We start from the raw sequence: 24837 nt of genomic DNA, 5'->3' as shown, positions 1-24837 counted from the left end.
TATTGCTGTCCTGATTCTGACCAACTCCAAGGTGACTTGAATTATGGGTCAAATGAGGAATGGGAAGGTTAAGAAGTAGAGAATCATAAAACACTTAAAAGTGGGTTTTGGAACAAAAAAAGGCTACTGTTTGAACCCTGACTTTCTCACTTACTTGCTGTGCCCACCTCAGTTTCTTCTGCTGTTACTTGAGAATAGTAATGATGATAGTGATGATAATAGAATAACTCCTTGCACAATGGTTTTTGCAAAGGATTAGCAAAGAAGAAGGTATATGATTGAAAACTGGCTACAAGCCCAGGCCCTGGATGGCTCTGCCACTGGTTATCTGTGTGGCCATGGGCTGGCCCTGTACCGGCCCCTCTCTAAGCCTCAGTTCCCTCATCTGTAAGTTGAAGATGACAGTGCAGTCTATTTTAGAGGGTTGTTGCAAGGATTAAATAAATAATGCATAGTAAATACTCAATACAATTTTTTTTTTTTTTTTGAGACAGAGTCTCACTCTGTTATCCCAGCTGAAGTGCAGTGGTGCGATCTCAGCTCACTGCAACCTCCGCCTCCCAGGTTCAAGCAATTCTCGTGCCTCAGCCTCTCAATACAATTTTTCATGAGCATAAAACAGTACAATGCCTTGCACATAACCCCTATTTAATAAACAGTAACTAATATTATACAAGTTGTAAGTAGGACAATATAGTAAGTGTATACTTGTTCTAAAGAAAGGCTGGATAAATTTCAGGGAACAATGCATGATTTGGAGTCTCTGAAACAAAGACTTTATACTGTAATAGATCTCGGGACAGGGGCTTATTCAAACTATCATCAACAAAGGTCCCGCTATGAAACCTCTCAGAGCCCTCATTCACATTAGCTGGTGGCCATGGCACCACTGTGCACATAAACACAACCTACATCTCCAAAGAGGGCAGCTCACAACAAAAGTGGCGTCTACTCTCTATGGTGTCTTTCCTCTAAGGTGTCTTTTAATGAGGGTAGCAAAATGACAGAAGAATGCACAGGAGATGGGGAGTCTTCACAGGACGGGAAGAAGACCATACAAATCCATAAACATTGAGCATCTGCGGTGAACCAGAAACCATGCCTTTCTTTCATGTTGCAACTTCAGTGGTGACTCTGTAAACATGATTTTGCTATTTGAGAGTAACTCCAGTCTTGTCTACAAGTTTACAGAGCTAACATCTGTGATCCTTCCCTTTCAGAAACAAATTTAACATTGTGGACACAGTTAAATTAGACCTGGCCGGAACGGGTATGACTGTAAACTGAATCATCTGAGGGCTGGCATGGTTCACTTGGGACTGAAGGAGAGTGGGCAAGGGAGGCCGGGTCTATATAAGGCAAGCAATCTGTGATTAAATTCAGTCAGAAGCGCAAGCTTCTTGGCATGGCCTTCACCATGCTCTGTGATCTGGCTTCTTCATCGCTCTCCACTCCCCTATATGCTCCCTCAGCTGCCATCATCCCATCCTGCATGTAAAACCTGGTCCATACTGCCTGCCTTGTTGTTCCTACTCTGTATGGAACATCCTTGACTCACTCAACTCCCAGACCAAACTGTAACTGTCTGTTTGCATGTATTCCTCCTTCTACACCAGGAGCTCCTGGAGGGCAAGGAGTGTATCCTGTTCACATCCTCATCTGCGACCTCCAGCCCAGTGTTTACCAATAGAGAGCACACAACTGAAGCCTGGTTTCAAATGGAATGCATATTTCAAATGCTAGCTCTGTCCCTTACTAGCTATATGGCCTCAGGTAAGTTAACCTCTGTGTACTTCCATGTTCTCATCTGCAGAATGGACACAATAAGGCACTTACTTTACTGAGTTGTTGGGAGAATCAAATAATTGTATATACGTAGAGCATTTAAAACAGCACCTGGAACAGAGTAAGAGCTATATAAAGATTTATTATCATGTTGTTGTTGTTGTTAAATATATGTGGAATAAGGAAAAGTGAAAAAGGAGCCAGGGGTGGTGGCTCACGCCTGTAATCCCAGCATTTTGAGAGGCCGAGGCAGGCAGATCACTTGAGGTCAGGAGTTCAAGACCAGTCTGGCCAACATGGTGAAACCCCATCTCTATTAAAAATACAAAAATTAGCCAGGGATGGTGACACATGCCTGTAATCGCAGCTACTCAGGAGGCTGAGGCAGGAGAACTGCTTGAACCTCTGAGGCAGAGGTTGTAGTGAGAGTGCAGTGAGCCAAGATAGCACCACTGCACTCCAGCCTGGATGACAGAACGACACCCTGTCTCAAAAAAAAAAAAAAAAAAAGTGAAAAAGGAAGCGAGATTGTGTGCCCTGCAGCTGAGCAAACTTCTGCATTCACATGCTGGCTCAGTCCTACCCTGTTAAAGTGGACGGTGATATACAGCTCCTCACTATGCACCCATAAAAGGAGACACAGCTTTCACTCTGGTTGGTGTTCATGACCTTATTTCTCACCGGGGCTACTCATCCACTCCCACCAAAGCCAGCCACCTGAGTACTCCCCAAACCCACAGCAACACAGCATGGCCTGCAAGAGATACTGTTGCTCACACCCTTGCACCACAGCCCCCAGTAGAAGTTCTTGCTCCTAAAACAGCGCTGGGAGTTCAAGATGATCTCATCCAATATCACCTCATAACAGATGGGGAAAGGCAGGCATAAGAAGGTCATGTGTTTGCACTTTGTTAGTACCAGGGATATATATATATGTTAGTTTTCATGCAGTCAACTTTGTAGGAGGTACTAAGAATACTATAATCATAGTTTAAAGCAGGAAGGAACTTTAAAGTTTAGCTACTCTGGCACTTTTCAACCTCCACACTAGGGTGTCAAGATGTGATGTAAGCTCTGTTGCAAATATTCCATAATTCATTTGGTGAATATTTATTGAGCACCTAGAATATGCTGTGCATTAGGGACATAAGTCAGATACCACCCCTGCCCTCAGGACTTCATGCACTAATGAGGAAGGGTGACAGTAATAATCAAAAGCCTAATCGTAGAGTCTTATTGTTGCAAGTGAATTGTTTTTTTAATTTGCAATATTTTTTTTAGAGATAGGGTCTTGCTCTGTCACCCAGGCTGGTGTGCAGCGGCACAATCATAGCTCACTGCATCCTTGAACTCCTGGACTCAAGTGATCCTCCCACCTCAGCCTCCCAAGTAGGTGGAATTACAGGCATGAGCCACCACACTCAGTGAATTATGTTTTAAAATATACTAGAATAAACATCTCCACCTATATGCCAATGTGCTCTCTGAGCGGGAAGAAAAAGGCAGGGTTGGAGGTGGAAGAAGCAGTTACAGGTAGTGCCTTGGAAAAAGCCTACCCACTGGGGTTGACCAGTGCAACAGTCTCATGTAGATCAACATTACCATTATGCGGCTACCGAAGTAGAGAGTAGATCAACATTACCATTATGCGGCTACCGAAGTAGAAAGACTGGAAACCGCTGAATTAGCTCTGCCCACCCCTACTTTACAGATAAGCAAACTGACGCCTCAAGGGTTTAACTGACTTGCCCTGATAAATGGAAGAACGTCAAAATTCTGTTAATGGCTCACATAGCCTTCCTCCCCCAAACAGGTCCAAATCCCATCGCATGGCACATGATCTGATCCCTGCTCATTTCTGAAGCCCCATCTCTTACCACTCCACCTCCCAGGCTATGATCCGGCCATACTGAAAGTCCTGAAAGGGCCTCTGCTTTGCCCATACCACTCCTGCAACCAGGGATCCAAAGTCCATGCCCCTAAATAACTCCAGTTCATTTTCAGCACTCACAACTCAGCTCGGGTTTATTTCCTCCAGGAAGTCCTTCCTGGGTGCCCCTCCTCTACCTCCCGCAGCATTTCTACTTTCACACAGAAACATTCATCACATAATGTATTCATTCATTCAACAAATATTTATTGAGCAACTTCTATGTGCCAAGTACCTGCGGGTACAGCAATAAACAAAACAAAGCCCCTGCCCTCATGGAGCTTACATTCTAGTGAGGGAAACAGACAATAAACAAGCAATACATAATATAATGCCTGGCAAAGTTTAGTACTATTGAAAAATAAATAAATACCAAGGGCTGGAGATTGATGGGGAATGTATCATCTAAAGAAGTGACAAGAGTAAGCCATGCAAATAAATGAAAAGGGAGCATTTCAGGATGCAGCAGCAATGTAATGACCTGTAATGACCGCAATTATTCCTTTACTTGTGTTTTATTCCCTATTGAACTATGAAGTCCTTGGGGGCAAGGGTCACATCTTAAGTATGTTTGGTTCCCAGGGCCCAGCAAAGAACTTGGCACCTCCAAAGTGGACATTTACGGAATGAGTGAACGAACCTGGGCTGGGATGTATTAGTCCATCTGGCCCCATCTCTCCTAGCAAACAAGATCTGGCCTGCTTCATGTCTCTCTCTCCCACAGGGATAAGCTAAGTGGAGGCCCCACTTGGGCCAATCTGCCTAGCCTGACTTTATAGCTTGGTTTCATTTGCTGGATTCTCCCTTCGTTAAGACCACGGCACTGACAAGTTGTCCAGTTGTGCCTTTTCTAGCCCTCATATCTCTGGCCTGGACCTGGGACCCTGCCTAGAAACCCAGATACTTTAGAACTGAGAGCCTGCCTTTGTTTTCCCCAAGTTTCCCCAGCATGAAAGTTCCCCTCTGAATCCCAAGCCCCAAGGCTGGGGGCCCAGACACTTGGAGTCAGACTTCCCCAGCGGCTACCCCCTATCCACCTGGAAGTCGGTTCTGCCTGATCCTTGACTTCCCTCCAAACCAAATGCACTTTTTCCTATTGGGACATCAACCCTCTGACCACATCAGTCCTTTCTGTGGCCATCTCTCTGTATGTTCCAACTTAATGAAACCATTACCGAGCTTCTACCATAGCCAAGGCACAGGGCTAAGAACCTGAGTCCTCTGTTACCTGCAGCAGATCCCTGTTACCACTGGCTGTGTCCACACTCAGCTATCCTTAATCAAACTCCTGACACTCCTGAAAGCACATTAAATACACAATATGCTGCAAATAAAGTCAAATGGCTTTATCCACTCAGCCAACTGCAACAGACACCTCTAGAGTCACTGGTGCTACATCCCATCCCCTGCCAGCCTAAAATGGGCTCAGGGATGATAACTCATGTCTTCATTCACCCTTTCATTCACTGCTTACTGACACCTGCTGTAAGCCAAGCCTGGAATATAAAATACAGTGCCTACACTGATGATGATGACAGTGGTAGTGCTGGTGGTGGTGATGGTGATGATGGTGGAAGAAGAGAGAAGGGAGAAGGTGGTAACGTAAGTTACCATTTATTGCAGACTTGTGCTATAAAACACTAAGCAGTGAGTCTTCTAATGCTAACAAGATGATGAGATAAGTATAATTGGCCTCACTTTACAGAGAAGGTAATAGGCTGAAGAGGTGAAGCAACTTACTCAAGCTCACACAGCTAAGTAGCAAAGTGTAGTGAGACCCTAGGCCTGTCTGCCTCCAAAAGAAAAACTGTTCCTCTGCCCAAGAGTCACACAGCCAAGTGCTAAACAAATATAACTTCAATGAAGAAGTGAGAGAGCGGGTCCGGGGCCCCAGGGGCTCACAAGCTGGTGGAGGAGACAGACGTACACATATCTACAAGCAGAGGCAAATGCTGATGGCTGAGACATAAAAAGAGCTGCAGGGAGGCAGAGGAGTGAGTGGCTAACTTGACCTGGAGGGGTCTGGGGGGCCCTCTTGGAGGAAGTGATTTTGGGGGGTAGGCCTTGAAGGATGAGCAGTTTGCGGCTGACAAGCAGGCCCGAGCGTGGTGCACCGCAGGAGCTCAGCCCTCGCCCGCCGACCTGACCTGGGCCGTGCCGAGACCTCTGAGGTCGTCCTGTCCACCCCACTGTGCCCACGCGGCCGGGTCGGGCCGGGCCTCACCTCCTTCCACTTGAGCTGGCGGATGCTGATCTTCAGGGCATCCAGGGAGGTCCTGGCCTTGGAGCTGTCCACGGTGACCGGCCGCTGGGAGCCGTTCTCGCCGGAACCGTGGCCCGAGCTCCGCTTGCAGCTTCGGCCCTTGCCCCGGGGCTTCCCGTGCGGGCGGAGGCCCTGCACCGGCTTCGGCTTGGACGGGGGCAGCGTGGGCGGCGGCCGCTGAAGGACCTGGGTGTCCCCCTCCTCAGCCGCACTGGGCTGCGCCGGGGCCGGAGCCAGGGCCTTGGGCTGCTCCTCCCCTGCCTTGCACTCCGGTTCCCCGGCCGCGCCCGCGTCCACGCGGACCTGTTCCGCCACCGTCTCCGCTGTGGCCTCGGCCTCAGCTTTGGCCGCCGCTTTGGCCGCAGCCACCGCCTCCGCCTCCCACCGGGTCGCCAGCTCGCTCTCGGAGCTGCCCCGCCGCATGGCGCTCAGGGCCGGGGCCAGTGCCAGTGCCACCGCCGCCGCCGCCGCCGCTCCGCCGCCCCAGCCCGCCACCAAACTGCCGCCGCTGCAGCCGCTGCCACGCGTTCCCCGCCCGAGCCCGTTGCCATGATCGCTCAGGCTCGGGTTGACAGCGGCAGTCACCGCCTCGAGACGGGGTCCGGGAAGGGACAATCCCCGGCCGAGCCCCAGCGACCTCATAGGCGAGGCTGCCCACGTGACCCTGCCTGTCACAGACGCAGCGGCGGCCATGTTGGAAGAGGGCAAAGAGCCGCCAGCACCCGCCCACCCCGCGGATGCGCTGGATCTCGGGGGCGAAGAACTCGGAGTGGCGAGGAGAAGCGGGAGGGCAGATTGAGCGCGCGTGGGGCTCGTGAGCCTGGGGACTGGGAGTAAAAACAACTACCTCAAGCAGGAGGCTCAGTCCCCGCCAACACTCGCTGGGATAACTCTCGATAGGACGGAGGAGGCGCCCCCCAATGGGACCCTCCTCAGTGCGATGGATGTGAGCAGCCCAGGCCCTAGGTGAGCAGAGAGTGTTCCGCTGAAGAAACCCTCTGCTGGTCCTTTGAGCGCCCCCAGATAAGAGGGGAGGCACTTTTCCCTGTTCTCAGGGAGCTCCCGATGGGATGGGGAAGTCATGGGCATGGGTAAGCCCCCTATAGAGTCCCACTCGAGTTGAGGATATTAACGATTTTTTCCTTTTCTTTTCTTTTCTTTTCTTTTTTTTTTTAGACAGGGTCTCTCTCTGTCGCCCAGGCTGGAGTACAGTGGCGCGATCCCGGCTCACTGCAGCAGCCTCAACTTCCAGAGCTCAAGGGATCCTCCCACCCCAACCTCCCGAGTAGCTGAGACTGCACGAATGCACCACCACGCCCGGCTAAGTTTTGTGTTTCTCGTAGAAACGTGGTTTCGCCATGTTGCCCAGGCTGTTCTCAAACTCCTGACCTCGGGTGATCTGCCAGCCTCGGCCTCCCAAAGTGCTAGGATTACAAGCAGAACCACCGCGTCTCTTTTGTTTTCTTTTTTGTTTTTGTTTTTGTTTTGTTGCTGTTGTTGATGTTGTTACAGAGTTTCGCTCTTGTCGCCCAGGCTGGGATGCAATGGTGTGATCTCGGCTCATTGCAGCCTCCGCCTCCCGGGTTCAAGCAATTCTCCTGCCTCAGCCTCGTGAGTAGCTGGGATTGCAGGAGCCGGCCACCATGCCCGGCTAATTTTTTGTATTTTTAGTATAGACGGGGTTTCACCATCTTGGCCAGGCTGGTCTCTAACTCCTGACCTCAGATGATCCACCCGCCTCAGCCTCCCAAAGTGCTGAGATTACAAGCGTGAGCCACCACGTCCAGCCTGACTGCTTTTTCTTATATCACTTTTTTTGTTGTGGTAAAATATAACAAAATTTGCCATTTTAACCATTTTTAGTGTACATTTCAGTGGCATTCTGTATACTCACATTGTCGTGCAACCAGCACCACTATGGGTCTCCGGAACTCTTTTATCTTCCCAAACTGAAACTTTGTGTCTACGAAACAATAAGTCGGGATTCCCTTCTCTCCTAGTCCCTGGGAACCACTATTTCTACTTTCTGACTATGAATTTGACTATTCCTGGTTCCTCATGTCAGTGGAATCATGCAGTATTTGTCTGGCTTATTTCACGTAGCATAATGTCCTCAAGGTTTCTCCATGTTGTAGCATGAGTCCGAATTTCACTCATTTTTAAGACTGAAAAATATTTCGTCGTGTGCATACACCACCTCGTTTTTATCCATTCATCTGTCAATGGACTTAGGTTGTGTCCACCTTTTGGCTATTGTGAAGAATGTCGGTTAACATTGGTATACAAATACCTGTTTGAGCCCCTGCTTTCCATTTTTGGGAGTTGCCATCATTTTAAAGCCAAACCAAGGAGAAAGCTCTCCCCTCCCACCTGAGGGAGCCGCATTTGTTTTTTTAGGAAATGGGGTTGAGAAGGTGTAACAGCACCCCAGACTGACCACAGCGGCCACGACTGCACACAGGGGAACTTTGCCTCGCTCGACACTACAGGGTGAAAGAAACACAGAAGTTGTCAAGGAACGTGGCCCCTCTTCCTCTCTCATATCTCCAGGTGTCTTGTTTCTTTGCTTTAGTCCAGGGGTTTCACTTGCTGAATAAACTGCCTTGAAATGTCCAAGTCATAAACTTAAGAGATCCAAACCTCCTTTTTAGCAGCAGAGGGCGCTCGCATCTGTTCCCTTCATGACTTTGTTTCAGAGTTTCTGTAAGTATGGTCGTCTGGCCACTTGCATGGGAGCAACCTGGGGTGTTTATTTAAAATGCAGGCTCCTGGACCCCACCCCCAGAGACTGTGATGCAGCACATCTGGGTGGACCTGGGAATCTGCATGTTAAATTAGCTCCTCCGCTGATTCTAAGGCAGGGGAGGCAAGAACCCCTCATAGAGTCTGATGCAAGTCCTCTGGAAATTCTTGGAGCTGTCCGTGGTATCAGTAAGAAGGCCTCACTGTCCCCCCATTTCTCTCCACCAACCTACCCCCCAAATCCTGTCCCTCCTCCTGGTGTCCTTGATCTCAGCAAGTGGCACTACCTTCATTCAGTCATCCATGCTTGAAATTTGCCGAGATCGCGCCACTGCACTCCAGCCTGGGCGACAGAGTGAGACTCTGTCTCAAAAAAATATATATATATATATGTATTAGCTGGGCATGATGGCATGTGCCTGTAATCCCAGCTACTCGGGAGGCTGAGGCACAAATCTCATGAACCCAGGAGACAGAGGCTGCAGTGAACTGAGATCGCGCCACTGCACGCCTAGGGCAACAGAGCGAGACTCATTCGAGAGAGAAAGAGAGAGAGAGAGAGATCTCCTCTTTCCTCTCTTATCTATCTCTATCATCACCACCCCAATTCAGGCTTCTGCTGTTAGCCCGCCTCCAGCTCTGCCACACACCCACCCATTCTCCACACCAGACCTGCCACTCTCCTGCTTAGAAACCTCCCCTGGTTTGTCACCATCTACAGATAAAGTCCAAGAACATTGATTGTCCTAAGAGGCCCTTCCTGATTACAATTTCTGAAATCACCCCCCTCTCCCTGCCTCCATGCCTTTGTAAACATTGTTCCTTCTGTCTGGACTTCCCTTCCTTCATGTCTGTTCTTAGACAAACTTTTCCCAGTGCCTCAGGCAGAAATAGTTACTCTCTGTGCTCTTCTATTCACACTCATAATTCTCATCCACAACTCTCAACCCTGGTCTGTCTGTCAGACTATCTAGAAATCATCTCAGCCTCCACCATTAGTCTGGGCAAGAACAAATCTTGTCTGATTCATATCTGTATCCCCATCTCCTGGGTCTTGGAACACAGTGGTCCTTGCTTTGTTCATGGTAGTATGAACAAAGTAGTATGGATGTATTAATGAATGAGTCATTTTCAGCCTCATATGTCAAATCTGTAAGGACAATCCCATATAGAAATATTCATTTTGGCTTCACATCCCGAGACCTCTTCTGCCTCAGGGCCTTTGCACATGCCCTTCCCCTCTGCCTTTCTTTAGATCTCTGGCTACTGCTCCTTCATTATTCAGTGTAAATGATACATCTGCACAGATACCTCTGATCTCTTCATCTAAGTCAGACTTATTCAGATGAAATAATTATGCAAGAGAGGAAAATAGGAGGTATCATGGGGGAGTATATGATTAAGTGCCAATGAGGCAAAGAGTAAAAAATAAAATTCATCCAGTAGCTCAAGAAATAGAGAATTTACTGCGAATTAGAAAGCTAGACCAGGCTTCCTATAAGAGAGGGACTATAAGCTGAGTCTTCGAGGTGGAGTAGGAATCAGGTTGATAGAAAGCTAGGTGGGGTGGTCACTGCAGAGCTATGGATAGGGCTGCTGAAGTCATGCAAGAGGCCTTGCAGGCGTTGAAATCCAATGTGTGCAAAGCCTCACCCATCATGGCTTTGGCCATGGGATGGGGGTGCTTTTGCCCATTGGCTTAAAGACTCCCAGGTCTCATGGAGGCCCTGTACTGAGAGGGAAGATGAGGAAAAGGTGAAGCAAGATTTAAGAAGGGGATAATCATCTGCTTCTTCAAGAGGGCAGGGAGCAGACTGGACCGGTTGAAACACAAGCCTCTGAGCAAGGGAGAAAAGAAAGGAAACAAGGCCCACTTGAGCCCGACTGTCAGGTCTTTGAATACCATGGCACCCTTGACTTCTCAGGAAATTCTAAAATGTGTTAGTGGAAAATCCAAACCCACATGAGACTCCTTCAAGAAAAGCTTCAGCTGTGTCTGCTAAAAAGCAAAAGCAGGTTAGATTTCAGGACTAGGATTACTTCCAAAAAATACACAAATGTGAAAATAAAGTTCTCCAGGAGTTCTCTCCTTTTCCTTCCCAGCACTCACCATAGTTTACAGTTGGAGTGTTACTTGTTTGTTTACTTCTTATAGCCTGTCTTGCCAGCCAGGGTCTGGGTGCCAGAATATAAAGGGTGTGTTGTTCTTGCTGACCACAATATCCCAGTGCCTAGTTCAGTGCCTGGCAGAGAGTAGGCATTCTGGAACTGTTTCTTGAATGAATGAATGAATGAATGAATGAATGAATGAAAAATTAGACTGCCCAGATAGTCAACAATTAAAAAATGGTTAAGTGAATGATAGCAAACGCTGTCAATGACAGCTTCAGCCGCTTAGGAAAATGTTGATGATGTAACATTAAGGGAACTGGTGCAAGCATTGCAATTACAATGCTTAAAAAGTGCTCTGCGTAAACAGGGCCTGGAAGAATATAGAGACAAATGAGAACAGCTGTGGTGCTGGAGACACGAGATCTTGCTTAAAATTTTCCACTCAGTTTTGGCAAACCGTAACAACCTTGTGGCTCTTCATATCCTTGAACCCTGAAATCAATCTCATTTCTAGAGACTGCTGATAAGAGTCGGAAAGACAAAGCTTTAGGTAGTAATCTGTTACTGGTGAATAACCTCTCTGCGACAGGCACTGTCCTAAGCATTTTGCATACATCATGTCATTTAATCTGTAAAACAGCTCTGGGATGGGTCCCGTTGTTAATCACATTTTACAGATGGTGAAGGAAATGGCTACTACTCCAAGAAGAGAAGGCGCTTGCCCAAGTCACAGCTAGTAAAGGCAAAGACAGGATTCAAACTCAGAGTGGTCTGACACCAGCACCAGCTCCCAACACCCACACTTATTCCCACACGAAGACTTTGTCCACAAAAATACTCAACATACATTTAAACACCAGCGAGTTTAATCCTCAGCTCTGTGAAAATTATATGCAGGGAAAAACAGTGGAGGCAGATATGCCAAAATATTAATAGTGGTTATCCTGGGTGATGGAATTAAGGGTGACTTATTTTCTTCTTTATTCTTTTCCATAATTTCCACATTTTCTACAATGAGCATGCGTTGCCTTAATAACTGGAAAATCAATGTACTTTTAAATTAAAATTTTACCTTAGTTGTTATTTCTCAATGCTCAGAGTGTTCTTTCTCTAATAGAAGTCTGACCATGTCAGTCCTCTGTTTAAAACCCTCCTGGGGACCCCTGAAGCTATATGGGAAAGAGCTTGTTTTGTTTTTGTTTTTGAGACAGGGTCTCACCCTGTTGCCTAGGCTGGAGTGCAGTGGCACGATCTCCACTTACTGAAACCTCTGCCTTCTGGGTTCAAGCGATTCTCATGCTTCAGTCTCCCGAGTAGCTGGGACTACAGGCGCTCCCCACCATACGGGCTAATTTTTGTACTTTTAATAGAGACAGGGTTTCTCCATGTTGGCCAGGTTGGTCTCAAACTCCTGACCTCAAATGATCCACCCATCTCGACCTCCCAAAGTGCTGGGATTACAGGCGTGAGACACTGCGATCGGCCGGGAAGGGGCCTGTTTTGACACTGACCTCACCATGTCTTCACCACTCCCATCCCATCCACATCCCAACACCTTGGCTCTTTCCCCCAGATGGACTTGCTGTAAAATGGACTTTTACAGCTGTCAAAGTCAATTGACTTTTTAAATTTTTAAATTGACGCTAACAGCTCTAAAAGTCCATTTTACAGCAAATCCATTTGTGGGGAAAGAGACAGGAGGAACAAATGGTCCAGGAGAGAAGGGTGTGGGCAACTTTTACCCCAGCTGGTTGTTTCTGCCCTATTAGTATCAGAGGTCGCCACCAGGTGGCGCCCGAGGTCCAGTTTTTAAGAGGGAGAAGGCTGAAGCGCCTCTGAATCGCGAGCTCTGCCCAGCTCAGCTTGCAAACACACACATTTTTGCACCTCTGGGCTTTTGCCACTGTTGCTCTCTCTGCTGGGTGCACCCTCCCTCACAGCTCACCTGACCCAATCCGCTCAGTTTATCCTTCAGGCCCAGCTACAAAATCTCCTTTTCTTAGGGTATGGCTGAGCTCCCGGGGGCACCCAGTTCCCGGAAGGCGGCGTGGCCGATCTTAATGAATGAGCAAAAGGCGTCATGTTCAGTTTCAGGTTAACTTTTTCTCTAATAGGTTGTTTCTTTCGTATTGTCAATAGTAGCCATTGTTCATGGAGCACATCTGTATGTCGAGCCTCGTTGTGTATTTGGGCGTTTAACTGAGCATTATTTTCCCCACAGCACAGTTTAGCCTGGAGGCTGAGCACGAGTTCTGAAGCTGACAGCCTGGGTTCAAGTCTTATCTCTCCCACTTCCTGGCTGATTATACTTAGATAGGTTACCTGGCTCTTCTGTGATTCTTTCCTCACTGTGAAAAGGTGAAAATGATAGTACCTACCTCCCAGTCTTCCTGTTACTTTGAGAATTAAGTTAGCCACCACATGGAAAAGCATTTAGAACAGAAACGGCCGGCATATACCAAACCGTCAAGCAACCTGTTGATCTCTGTTATGCCCCTATGTCCCTCTTGGCTTTATGATTCTCTAGAAAGCAGTGCCATCCCGTCCTCCTGGATCTGCTTTTATGACCTCTCCACCCCATGCTAGTCTGCATTTCCCCATCCCCACAGACCAGGAGTTCCTGGAGGACTGGGCTGTGGTTGATTCAGTACCCTGGGCCCCCAGCGCAGGGCCCAGCACAGAGTAAATGGCACTTATGGAATTGGATTATGAATTATTTAGCCTGGGCATTGTTGCCTTAGGTTTTACAGTTCTGTATCTACAGGTATGTCAAGGGGTATAGGGGTGAAAGAGGAAATTACCGAAACAAAACAGAGTTTTGACATTTTTATTGGAGGGTAATATACACACAGAAAAGTTCGATGGATTTTCATAAACTGAAAAGACCGATGAAACCAACACCCAGATCAAAAATCAGAACATCCCCAGCACCCTGGAAGCCCCACCCTAGGGTAATTGCTTTCCTGACTTCTAATAGCATGGATTAGTTTTGTTTAAAATAAGATACATTTTAACTGATTCCAAGTTTTAAGAACCACGTCATACATTATGTGCTTGGGTGGAGAGGCATAAGGCCAGAGGCTATTTTCAAACACAACAGCAGACAGTGGGACCCACAGTGACCAACAGCCCACTGGCGTGGGGCCCTGCTTCATGGCTTGCAAAATGCCACATGATGTCTGTACACCGAGTACCCCTTTCCACTTCTGCACACCCATGTGTCCATGCTGTGCGTGGAAGTCAAGGAGGGACGTCCCAGAGGAGGGGACAGGGACAAGAGCAGGGCGCCTGGCAGAACCGATCACTCAGGGAAAGGCCCCGACAGGTGAACTAGGGAATGTAAGGGGGTGCTGGGTGTGGGCAGGAGGGGTGTGGTAAAGACATGCTGAGGCTGGCAAGCTCAGTGTCAAAACAAGCCCCTTCACTGCCGGCACAGTGGCTCACGCCTATAATCCCAGCACTTTGGGAGGCCGAGACAGGCAGATCACTTGAGTTCAGGAGTTCGAGACCAGCCTGGCCAACATGGCGAAATCCCATCTCTACTAAAAGTACAAAAATTAGCCGGCGTGGTGGTACATGTCTGTAGTCGCAGCTACTCAGTAGACTGAGGCATAAAACTTGCTTGAACCCAGAAGGCAGAGGTTGCAGTAAGTGGAGATCGTGCCACTGCACTCCAGCCTGGATGACAGAGATCGTGCCACTGCACTCCAGCCTGGTGACAAAAACAAAATAAGCTCCTTCCCATAGCTTCAGGGGTCCCTAGGAGGGTTTTTAGCAGAGGACTGACTGGTCAGATTTCTATTTCAGAAATAAAGCTCTGCATGTTGAGAAATAAAAGTAAGTTAACATTTATTGTCCTAAACCCTTTACGTGGATTATTGAGTTTACGGCTCACAGCAACTGAGGAGGTAGACAGCAGTGGTCTCCCACTTTATAGATCAGGAAGCAGCACAAGGAAAGTAAGTGGGTGCCCAAAGTCACTCAGCTGGAAGTTCTGGAGCTCATATGCCAACCCGGGCCCAGAGCCTGACCCCTAACTTCATTCTACCTTGGAAGAGGGCTTGGGGGCAGAATCAGGGTGAGGAGACCAGTGAGGAGTCTACTGCAGTTAAGCAGCCCAGAGGTGGTGGGAGGGGGCTGTAGGAAGGGGACCAAGATAGGAGGGAACTGGGGCCCTTCCTGCTGCTCAGGCTCATCAGCATTGCCCTTTCCTCAGGCACCAGGAGCTTGGACTGGGCTCCCCTCTCACCAGCCTAATTTCAGAGACTCCCAGTTTCCTCCTCCTCTCTCCTCACTGTCCCCAAAAGACTCATCCTTCCAATGCTTTCACTTTGCCAAGGAAGAAGCTTGGGAGATGGCAGTAAGTCTGGGGTCCCACAGCCCTGGTCTGTACCCTGGGGCTCAACAACTTCATGAAAGGGTCTCTGGAAGCACTGGGGAGCCTGCCCCCTCTAGTTATTATCCTGAGGATGAGTGGAGGTGATCCTGGCTTCCTTCCCCCTGGGCCTCTTCCTCCAGGGCATCCCTGTCCCTGGGAGATTAGCTTGAAGCTGCCATCAGCCTCAAGGATAGCACCCCCTTGTCTTGGGGGGATGAATGGTCACTAGGAGACCTCCAGACTAGCAACACCTCCCCTGGAGCCCCTGCCCTGGGAAGCCTCCTGGAGAAGGCTGATGGAAGACAGAGGTACCTTTGGGCAGCCACACCTGGCACCTGGCGGACAGACATACCTGGAGGGGCAGGCCGGAGGGAGGTGAAGATAGCTTTAGGGAGAAATTGGAGCTGCAGATGGAGGCCTAATCTTGTCTGCTCTGAGAAAGAGCCCTAGGAAAGAAAGGAAGAGAGAGAGGAGTGGCGGGAGGGAAGGATGGAGGGAAGGAAGAAACTTACATTTGCTTAACACTTCCAGTATATTGGGAACTTGATATAAACAAACCTTCACAGCAAGATTATAAGCCTCCGTAGTGTAGAGCAGGAATCAGCAAACTTTTTCTGTAAGGACCATATAATAAATATCTTAGGCTTTGTAGGTTCTGTCACAACCACCCAAGTCTGCCATTATCATGAGAAACCAGCTACAGACACCATGTAAATGAATGAGCTAGCATGGCTGTGTTCCAAACTTTATTTACAAAAACAAGCAGGAGGCTGGGCATGATGGCTCATGCCTGTAATCCCAGCACTCGGGGAGGCCAAGGTGGGAGGATCTCCTGAGATCAGGAGTTTGAGACCAGACTCACCAACATCGAGAAACCCCATCTCTACTAAAAATACAAAATTAGCCGGGCATGGTGGCGCATGCCTGTAATCCCAGCTACTTGGGAGGCTGAGGCAGGAGAATCACTTGAACTCGGGAGGCGGAGGTTGCGGTGAGCCAAGATCGCGCCATTGCATTGTAGCCTGGGTGACAAAAGCAAAACTCCATCTCAAATAAATAAATAAATAAAAATAAGCAGGAAAGATCCTCCACATCATTCACCATCAAGGAAATGCAAATCAAAACCACAGTGAGATACTGCTTCCCATCCACTAGGATAGTTACAATAAAAAAGACAGTAAGTGTGAGGATGTAGAGAAATTGCAGCTCTCACACTGCTGGTGGAAATGCAAAATGGTGCTTTGTTAACAGTCTGGCAGTGCCTCAAATGGTTAAACATAGAGTTACCATACGACCCAGTGACTCCACTCCCAGGTGGAATGAAAACCCAAGAAAAGTGAAAACGTGTCCACACGAAAGCGTGTACACAGACGTGCATAGCAGCACTATTTATAATAGCCCAAAAGTGGAAACAATCCAAATGTCATCAAGTGATAAATGGATAAATAAAAGGTGGTACATCCATTCAATAATATATTATTTAGCAATAAGAAGGAATGAAGTAGGCCGGGTGCAGTGGCTCACGTCTTTAATCCCAGCACTCTGGGAGGCCGAGTCGGGTGGATCACCTGAGGTCAGGAGTTCCAGACCAGCCTGGCCAACATGGTGAAACCCCATCTCTACCAAAAATAGAAAAATTGGCTGGGCATGGTGGTGCGCGCCTATAGTCCCAGCTACTCCAGAAGGTGAGGCAGGAGAATCACTTGAACCCAGGGGTCAGAGGTTGCAGTGAGCCGAGATCACACCACTGCACTCCAGCTTGGACAAGAGAGCGAGACTCTATCTCAAAAAAATAAAAAGGAATGAAATAATAGATAACGTAAGAAATTTATCAGTATGTAATGATACTAATTTCCAAATTGAACAGGTTTATTGTGTATCCGGCCCAGTGAATAGAATAGGCACATACCAAGCCATATCATGTTAAATTTTGATAGACTGAGAAGGATAAAATCCTAAATATATCCAGAGAAAGAAAGTAGGAGGGACAGTGAAAACACAAGGAACGGGAAACAGAATGACATGAGATTTCTCAACAACTCAGAATCTAGAAGATAGTAGAGCAGTGCCTTCAAAATTATAAGTCAAAGTGATGGAGAATTCTATACCCAACCAAACTATCAAGTATGAAGCTAGAATAATATTTTCAGACATTCTAGGCCTCAAAAATTTATATTCCAAGTACACTTTTGAGGAACAACTGAGAATGTGCTCTCCCAAAATGAGGGAGTAAAACAAGAAAGAGGAAGACTTGGGATTCAGAAAGTAAGATTTATAGCAAACATGGAAATTGTTTTTAAAAAGGAATAAAGTACTGATACATGAACCTTGAAAACATTATGCTAAGTAAAAGGAAGTCAGACACATAAGACTATACATTGTATGATTCCATTCATATAAAAAGTCCAGAATAGACAAATCTACACAGAGAAGGTAGATTAGTGCTTTTCTAGGGTTGGGGGGCATGGGGAAAATGGAGAGTGATGGTTAAGAGGTACAGGGTTGGCCGGGCACGGTGGCTTATGCCTGTAATCCGAGCATTTTGGGAGGCCGAGGCAGGCAGATCATGAGGTCAGGAGATTGAGACCATCCTGGCCAACATGGTGAAACCCCATCTCTACTAAAAGCAAAAAAAAAAAATTAGCTGGACATGGGGGCACGCACCCATAGTCCCAGCTACTCAGGAGGCTGAGGCAGGAGAATCGCTTGAACCCAGGAGGTAGAGGCTGCAGTGAGCCAAGATCATACCACTGCACTCTAGCCTGGGCAACAGAGCGAGACTCTGTCTAAAAAAAAAAAAAAAGGAGGTAAAGGGTTTCCTTTTCAGGATGATGAAAATAGATCATGGTGGTGGATACACAGTCTTGAATATACTAAAAACCACGAATTGTATATTTTAAACACATGAATTGTATAGTATGTGAATTATATCTCAATAATGCTGTTTAAAAAAAAAACACACACACTGGGGCACATTTGTTCCATCCACCAAAGTTTGCTGACCCCCAATGTGGAGTAGTCAGACTGCCTGGGTTGGAATCTACACTCTTCTTTACAACCCTGGGCAAGTTTTATAACTTCTCTGTCCCCTGCTTTCCTCGTCTAAAAAGTGGAGTAGGGCCGGGTGTGTGGTGGCTCACACCTATAATCCCAGCACGTTGGGAGGCCAAGGTGGGAGGTTCACTTGAGCCCCAGGGTTCAAGACCAGCCTGGGCAATATAGGGAGGCCTCATCTTAAAAAAAATTGTTGTTAATAAAAATTAAAATTGTAGTGATAACAATAATACCTCAGAATGATGTTGTGCAAAGTTAGTGAGTTGAAATACATATGGCACCTGCACAAAAACGCTCTACAAATGCTGGTGATTACTACGGTTTCCATTTTAGAACTGAGGAAACTGAGGCTGAGACGAAGGCTTTTATTCAGCCACACAGTGAGTAAGTGACAGATTTGAAGTTCAAGCCTCAGTCTGTCCAGTGCTAAGTCTGTGTTTTTTCCATTCCACCATTGTATTATACAGTCACCTCCTGGCCATGTCCTAACTCACTGAGAGACCGTGGCCTGGCCCTACACCCTCTGGCCTTTCATTTCTCCCATGCCAAATGAAGAATTTGGCACAGATGCCCCTTGTATTAGTCTGTTTTCACACTGCTATAAAGAACTGCCCAAAGGCCAGGCGTGTTGGCTCACACCTGTAATCCCAGCACTTTGGGAGGCTGAGGCGGGTGGATCACGAGGTCAGGGGTTCGAGACCAGCCTGACCAACATGGTGAAATCCTGTCTCTACTAAAAATACAAAAATTAGCTGGGCATGGTGGCGGGCGCCTGTAATCCCAGCTACTCAGGAGGCTGAGGTAGGAGAATTGCTTGAACCCAGGAGGCGGAATTTGCAGTGAGCCGAGGTCGCACCATTGCACTCCAGCCTGAGCAACAGAGCGAGACTCCGTCTCAAAAAAAAAAGAACTGCTGAAGAATGAGTTATGTATAAAGGAAAGAGGTTTAATTGACTCACAGGTCAGCATGGCTGGGGAGGCCTTGGGAAACTCACAATCATGGCGGAAGGCAGAGGGAAAGCAAGCACCTTCTTCGTAAGGTGGCAGGAAGGAGAATGAACTCAGGAGGAACTACCAAATACTTATAAAACCATCAGATCTCGTGAGAACTCACTCACTATCATGAGAACAGCAAGGGAGAACTGCCCCCATGATTCAGTTATCTCCACTTGGTCTCTCCCTTGATACGTGGGGATTATGGGGATTACAATTCAAGATGAGATTTTCATTGGGAACACAGCCAGACTGTATCACCCCTTAAGAGCTCTGTTATCTATATCGACATTTTACAAATCGGTAAAGAAGATGATAGGGAAATGTGGCATCTTTGGCCAGGCTCCATGCACCAGGCATTCCTGTGCCATCACCACTAAGCCTAGGGGATGATTTCCCGTCTCCCTCACTGGACTCACATGCCAGCCACCGGAAGAAGAGGAGATGCACCATACTCTGTCTACAGGTAACAGAATAAAGGCCAGGCTTGTGCAGCAGTAAGCTGGAAAGAAAATAACTGACAACAAGATACCATCTTAGATTCTCCAAGGACTCTGTGAAGGCAGAGAATAAACATCAAATTTCAAACACTTTTCCTAAAAGGTCAAGAGAAATTGAAAGTAACCACACTCTCCTAACAACAGCCTTCTCTCTTGGAGAGCTGTCAGGGTTTAAAAATATTTTACAAAGCAATCATCTGCATGCAATCAAGAGAGATGCCTCACTCAGGTCAAGAAGCAGGGGCTGTTGAAATGTGTCAGTGGAATTGTGCTAGGAAAAACCCACCACTGATAGCTCAATTCTAACCTAACTTTGGAAAGCAAGTTAAAAGTAAAAATAAAAATAAACAAAGGAAAATCAATCCAAGTGTTCCCAAGTGGCCCAATTTGAGAAGAAATCCTTTTCCTTGTTGGTTTAAGGGGTGAACCGGATGGACAAGATAAAGGTACATAATGCATGCTCCTGCACCAGTACCTGGCCTTCCAGGTGCCTCAGGCTCAACTGATGCTTCCTTCACTCCGGCCTTCTGTGCCAAGGCCTGTGCTGGGAGCTCCACACAGGGATGAGTAAGACAAGGCCCCTGGGGCCTGGTGATTTTCTCTGTCCACCGAGAGGCCCGGTGCATCCATAAATAACGGCAGAGCTTGAAGTGATATAATAGACAAACAGGGCGGTCAAGTTGGGCCTCTTAGCCAGGGTGACCTTTGAATGGGCATCTGCAGCAGGGAGAGCTCACCAGGCAGATGGGGAGAGGTGGGGAGGCTTTCTAGGCAGGGGGGCTGGCTCGTGCAAAGACAGAAGTGTGAATCAGCCTGGTGCAGGTGGCCAAAAAGAACAGTGTTATGTGGGACATCCATATAAAGCAGTGGACGGGGGAGGCTGCAGAGGCAGGCAGGGCCAGTGAGTGACACAGGGTCTTGCAAGCCTGGAGAGTGAGTGTGAGCAAAAGCCTGCACTCAGCGGCAGGGCACTGCAGGTTTGGAAGCAGAGCGGGACAGGACTAGATCGAGCTTTTCCATGTGTTTCTGGCTACTGAGTAGAGAAAGACTTGGAGGGAGGGAGTCTGGAGGCAGCTGGCCAGAGCCTGAACTAGGCATTCATTCATTCAACACATGTTCATGGAACACCCACTGCGTGCCAGGCACTGCTTCCAGTGTGGGGTAGTTTGGACCGTGGGGATGGACAGAAGGGTACAGACCTAGAGATGTGGGAAGTAAGGTGGGAGGTGAGGAAGGGGTGGAAGTCCAGGGGACTCCCTGGCTGTGGCTTGCCCAGCTGATGGATGGATGGTGTTATTGGCTAAAATGAAACCAGAAGGAGAAGCAGGTTTGGGAGACAACAGTGAGCTCAGTCTTGGAGTGCTGGTTTGAGATGTCTGCGGAGCAGTGGAGACCTCTCCAGCCTGCATTTGCTTCAGTGCTGTGTGACAATAGCCTGGATGTTGGGGTTGTCAGATATTGTCCCTGTCTTCAACTTTCCCTGGTCTATATTTCTGGAGCCAGAGAAGCTCCAGGGAAATGCCCAGGCAGAGTGGGGAAAACCTGTGGGAATTTGCGTGTTTAGAGGAGACAGGATGGGAGAGAGAGGAAGCCGGGTGTGGCTGAGGAATCTCGGGGAGGAGAGGGTCTTTGACAGTCTGTATGCCTCCAAAGGAAGCCATGGAGCAAGGGAACAGACTGACTTTCCAGCTTCAATTTTCTGTCTGTAAATAGGATTGATAAAATTGTTGAGGATTAAACCAGACAGTTCAGGTAAAATTGTTAGCAAGAGGCCAGGTCCATAACATCCGATCTCTAAGTGACTGATGTTTTTATTAGTTTGTTGGGCCCTGGATGCAGCTAGGGCCCAAGTCCAGAGGTTTGGGGATGCATATTCAGCTCCAGGACAGGAAGAATCTTAAAAGGCCAGGTGTCCCGGGAGGGAGCGAGGAGAAAGGAGAGGAGTCAGGAAGGCCAGAGCAGATCAACTGGGCACCCCCCACCCCCAGCCCCCACTCCTGGTGAGTGCCTGAGGCTGCGTGCTGCCACCCACCGATCCTCTCTTCCCCCCAACCTGGGAGCCAGGTACCTCTGCAGGGTGGGCAAGGAGGTGGCAGGGTGTACTGGGAGAGCCAGGAGGCAACAGAGGCCGGCAAGAGGAACGCAGCTGGAGGGCACTGGCATGCGAGGGAGGAAGCCTGGTGAGGGGACAGCTTGGGCACCCCAGGGGTGAAGGCCCCATCTTTGCACCAGGAGGAAGAGGTCCAGTGAGGAACTGCATAGCAACCAAGGCCTGTCCCACCTGGCCCTGCCTCAGGCAGGCTGCCCTCAGGCAGGGGGAATTGACTAAGCCCCCAGCACCACCACCTTCAGGGATACCCAGTCCCAGAGTCCCAAAAAGATAGGCCAGGTCGGCAACAACCCACCACCACCACCTCAAAATACAGCCTTTCCAAGAAAACCACCCCAAACCAGTTCAGGACACGTCCCCAACAGGTGAATAGAGACAGCTGGCCACTGGCTTCCTGGGCCTGGCTTTGTCCTGGTCCCCAGGGAAAGGGTGCTTGAGGGCTGGGGTTTCTAACCAGCCCCATGCTATTGCCCACCTGTCACTCCCCATGGAGTGTGGGCGGGGCTTGAAGGGGAGCCCTCTGCATGGGGGATGCCAGTGACATAGGGGCCTGTGTCTGCTAATACCTCTCACTTTCTCCACTCCCCTGACCTCATCCCATTTCTGGTTCTAACATGAGGGTCAAATCTATTTGGAGGTCAAAGTGAGGCAGCAGGAGAGACCTTTCAGGTTCCTCCCAGCATCCCAGGCCTCTGTTGCATTCAGCAAGCACAGACTTGAGCCAGGCACTTGGACACAGACAAATCCTCTTGCCCACACTGGCCCCCAAGCATCACACTTCCATTCTCCTGGGCTGCCTCCACCAATGTCTGCCTGTGGGAGTCCTATCCACCCTGCAAGGATAGGCTTCAAGGACACCACCTCCAGGAAGCCTACCCTGACTGCACCTCCTTTTCTCTCCCTATGTCTGCCTGAGCCAGAGTGATGCTCCCTCCTTTGAGCTCCTGCATCCCTTTCTCTGACCCTGGTCTCAGGTTTATTCATGGCAGGGCAGGCTCCCCCAAGAGGCCATGAGCTCTGAGAGCAGACCCAGTCTGAAGCAACAGGGGATGCTTTTTGAGCACCTCCTGGGCACCGGGTGCTGTGGTAGTGTGACGGGCTCCACCTCATTGACATTGACCCTTCGCTCAGTGCTGTGAGGTGGGCACCGAGACCATCGCCATTCTACCATAGAGAAACTAGGCCACTGCTTGACAAGCCAGTCATGGGAGCAGGGACTGTATCTGCCTCGCCCAGAGAAAATAAGAATGAGCGGGGCCCGGCCAGCTGTTCTGCAGCTCTGCCCAGTGCCAGCTGCCCGGAGCCCACTCTGCTGCCACCAGCTCTGCTCCACCTGCCCTTCCAAGCTTCAGCCTCTGTTTTCTGAAGGGCCCCTGGCCAGCTGGGAGCCTCCCTCCCACGGCACGGTATAACCTGGGATTCCTCTCAGCTGGGGTCCTGGACAACTGGGTCTGGGGGTTTCAGGATCACCCGACCCGACCCATGGCAGCCAAGGTGGCTGGCCAGGCTGCAACCCCCGACCCCACATCTATGTATGCCCCGCTGCCCGGCCCTGGAGCTGCCACCTGCTTTCAATCTTCAAATGGCTTGTGCTTTGAGGACCCCAAGTTCAGTTGGTCACAACCCTGGCCCCCAGAAATACCTTAAGGTGGCCCATGGGCCCTGGATGATCTGCTCCCCCACCCTCTTCAAACCCCATCCTCACATTCCATTTCCCGGCCGTTGCTCCAAGCACCACTTCCTCCCACATGCTGGCCTCTCTCCTCAAGGTCATGACACCCAAAGCTTCCTCTTCCTAGCCAACTCCATCATCCTCCCTAGCCAACTCCATCATCCTCCCTGGCCAACTCCATCATCCTCCCTTGCCAACTCCATCATCCTCCCTGGCCAACTCCATCATCCTCCAGGTCTCTGCTCCAAAGTCCCCTCCTCATGGAGGCCAACCCTGAACCCCAGAGTAGATCTCCCAGCGCCCTGGGCCTTCTTGTTGTCCTCATCACACTTGACATGGCATTTGAACAGCCTCCCACATTGGCGTGAGAGTGAGCTCCATGAAACAGGGCACTGGTTCCTGCTCTGAGCCCAGCACAGTGCCTGGCACACAGTAACCATGCTGAGGACAGGACGTTCAGGCTCCTGGAACACCTGGGAGGGAGGGAGAGAACATTTTTAAGTGAAGGTTGGAAAAAGCAGCCCACAGGACTGGCATCTGAGCTCATACCCAGGTGGGCAAGGCAGGAAGGGCATTCCTGACGAAGGGAGCAGCCTGGGCAAGGGGATGAGGGGGCCCCGTTATGGTCCCCAGCAGATGAGAGACCTGAGCCTTGGCTGGGTTCTACGACCTGCCCAAGCTGGCCCAGTTAGCAGCAGGGCCTGAGTTCAAATTCAGTCAGTCTGATTCCACAAGCTACATCTCCCACCCTGGCCCATCTGGCACCCTGGCCCACCGCTGGTGCCATCCTCTGGCTGCAGTCCATAGAATGACTCAGAGGAAAGTGCCTGAGCCCCCATGAAAAAAAAAAAAAAAAACAATATTCCAGGCTGAACCCCAGACCACAGCTGCCGAGGAAGCTGAACAGAATTCAGGGAGAGGGGAAACTCTGGCCAGTGGGCTGTGGTCCAGGCCTGGCAAAGGGATTGGGGCCCCTGGGTGAGGGACTTCTCTGTGCTTCCCCATCACAACCCTTCCCTACCCTCCCCCAGCCTCAGTTCCTTCACCTGTTAAATAGGACCAACCATGCCTACCTTGAGTAGTTTTTATCAAGGGAGGAAATGGAAATAAAACACAAAGTGTCCTGCAAATGTCAATTGCTGACATACACATTTTTATTATAATGACTGTTAGGAATACTATTGGTTTCTGATTCCCGCTTCGCATTGTGCTTTGATTGTCAGAGGCATTTCGGATTGTGGGGGAGACCCCTCTTGGCGGCAGCAGCCCTAGGCCAGGGGCTACCCTGAGACAGACTC

At 49.1% G+C, this 24837-nt stretch overlaps 1 long non-coding RNA gene and 1 pseudogene across 1 annotated transcript; both read right to left on the bottom strand.

Moving 5' to 3' along the window:
• Positions 1 to 24837, bottom strand: part of LOC129523822 (NADH dehydrogenase [ubiquinone] 1 alpha subcomplex subunit 8-like) — a 129180-nt pseudogene that overhangs the window by 56340 nt on the left and 48003 nt on the right.
• Positions 15627 to 23783, bottom strand: LOC129523823 (uncharacterized). Its single transcript, XR_008667471.2, has 3 exons — positions 20233 to 23783; positions 15769 to 15824; positions 15627 to 15656 (listed from the first exon to the last, which is right to left on the bottom strand). It is a non-coding gene; the product is annotated as an uncharacterized lncRNA (long non-coding RNA).

The sequence above is a fragment of the Gorilla gorilla genome, chromosome 6 (genome assembly GCF_029281585.2).
Source record: "Gorilla gorilla gorilla isolate KB3781 chromosome 6, NHGRI_mGorGor1-v2.1_pri, whole genome shotgun sequence".
NCBI classification, from domain to species: Eukaryota; Metazoa; Chordata; class Mammalia; order Primates; family Hominidae; genus Gorilla; species Gorilla gorilla.
This window is presented reverse-complemented; position numbering and strand designations above follow the sequence as displayed.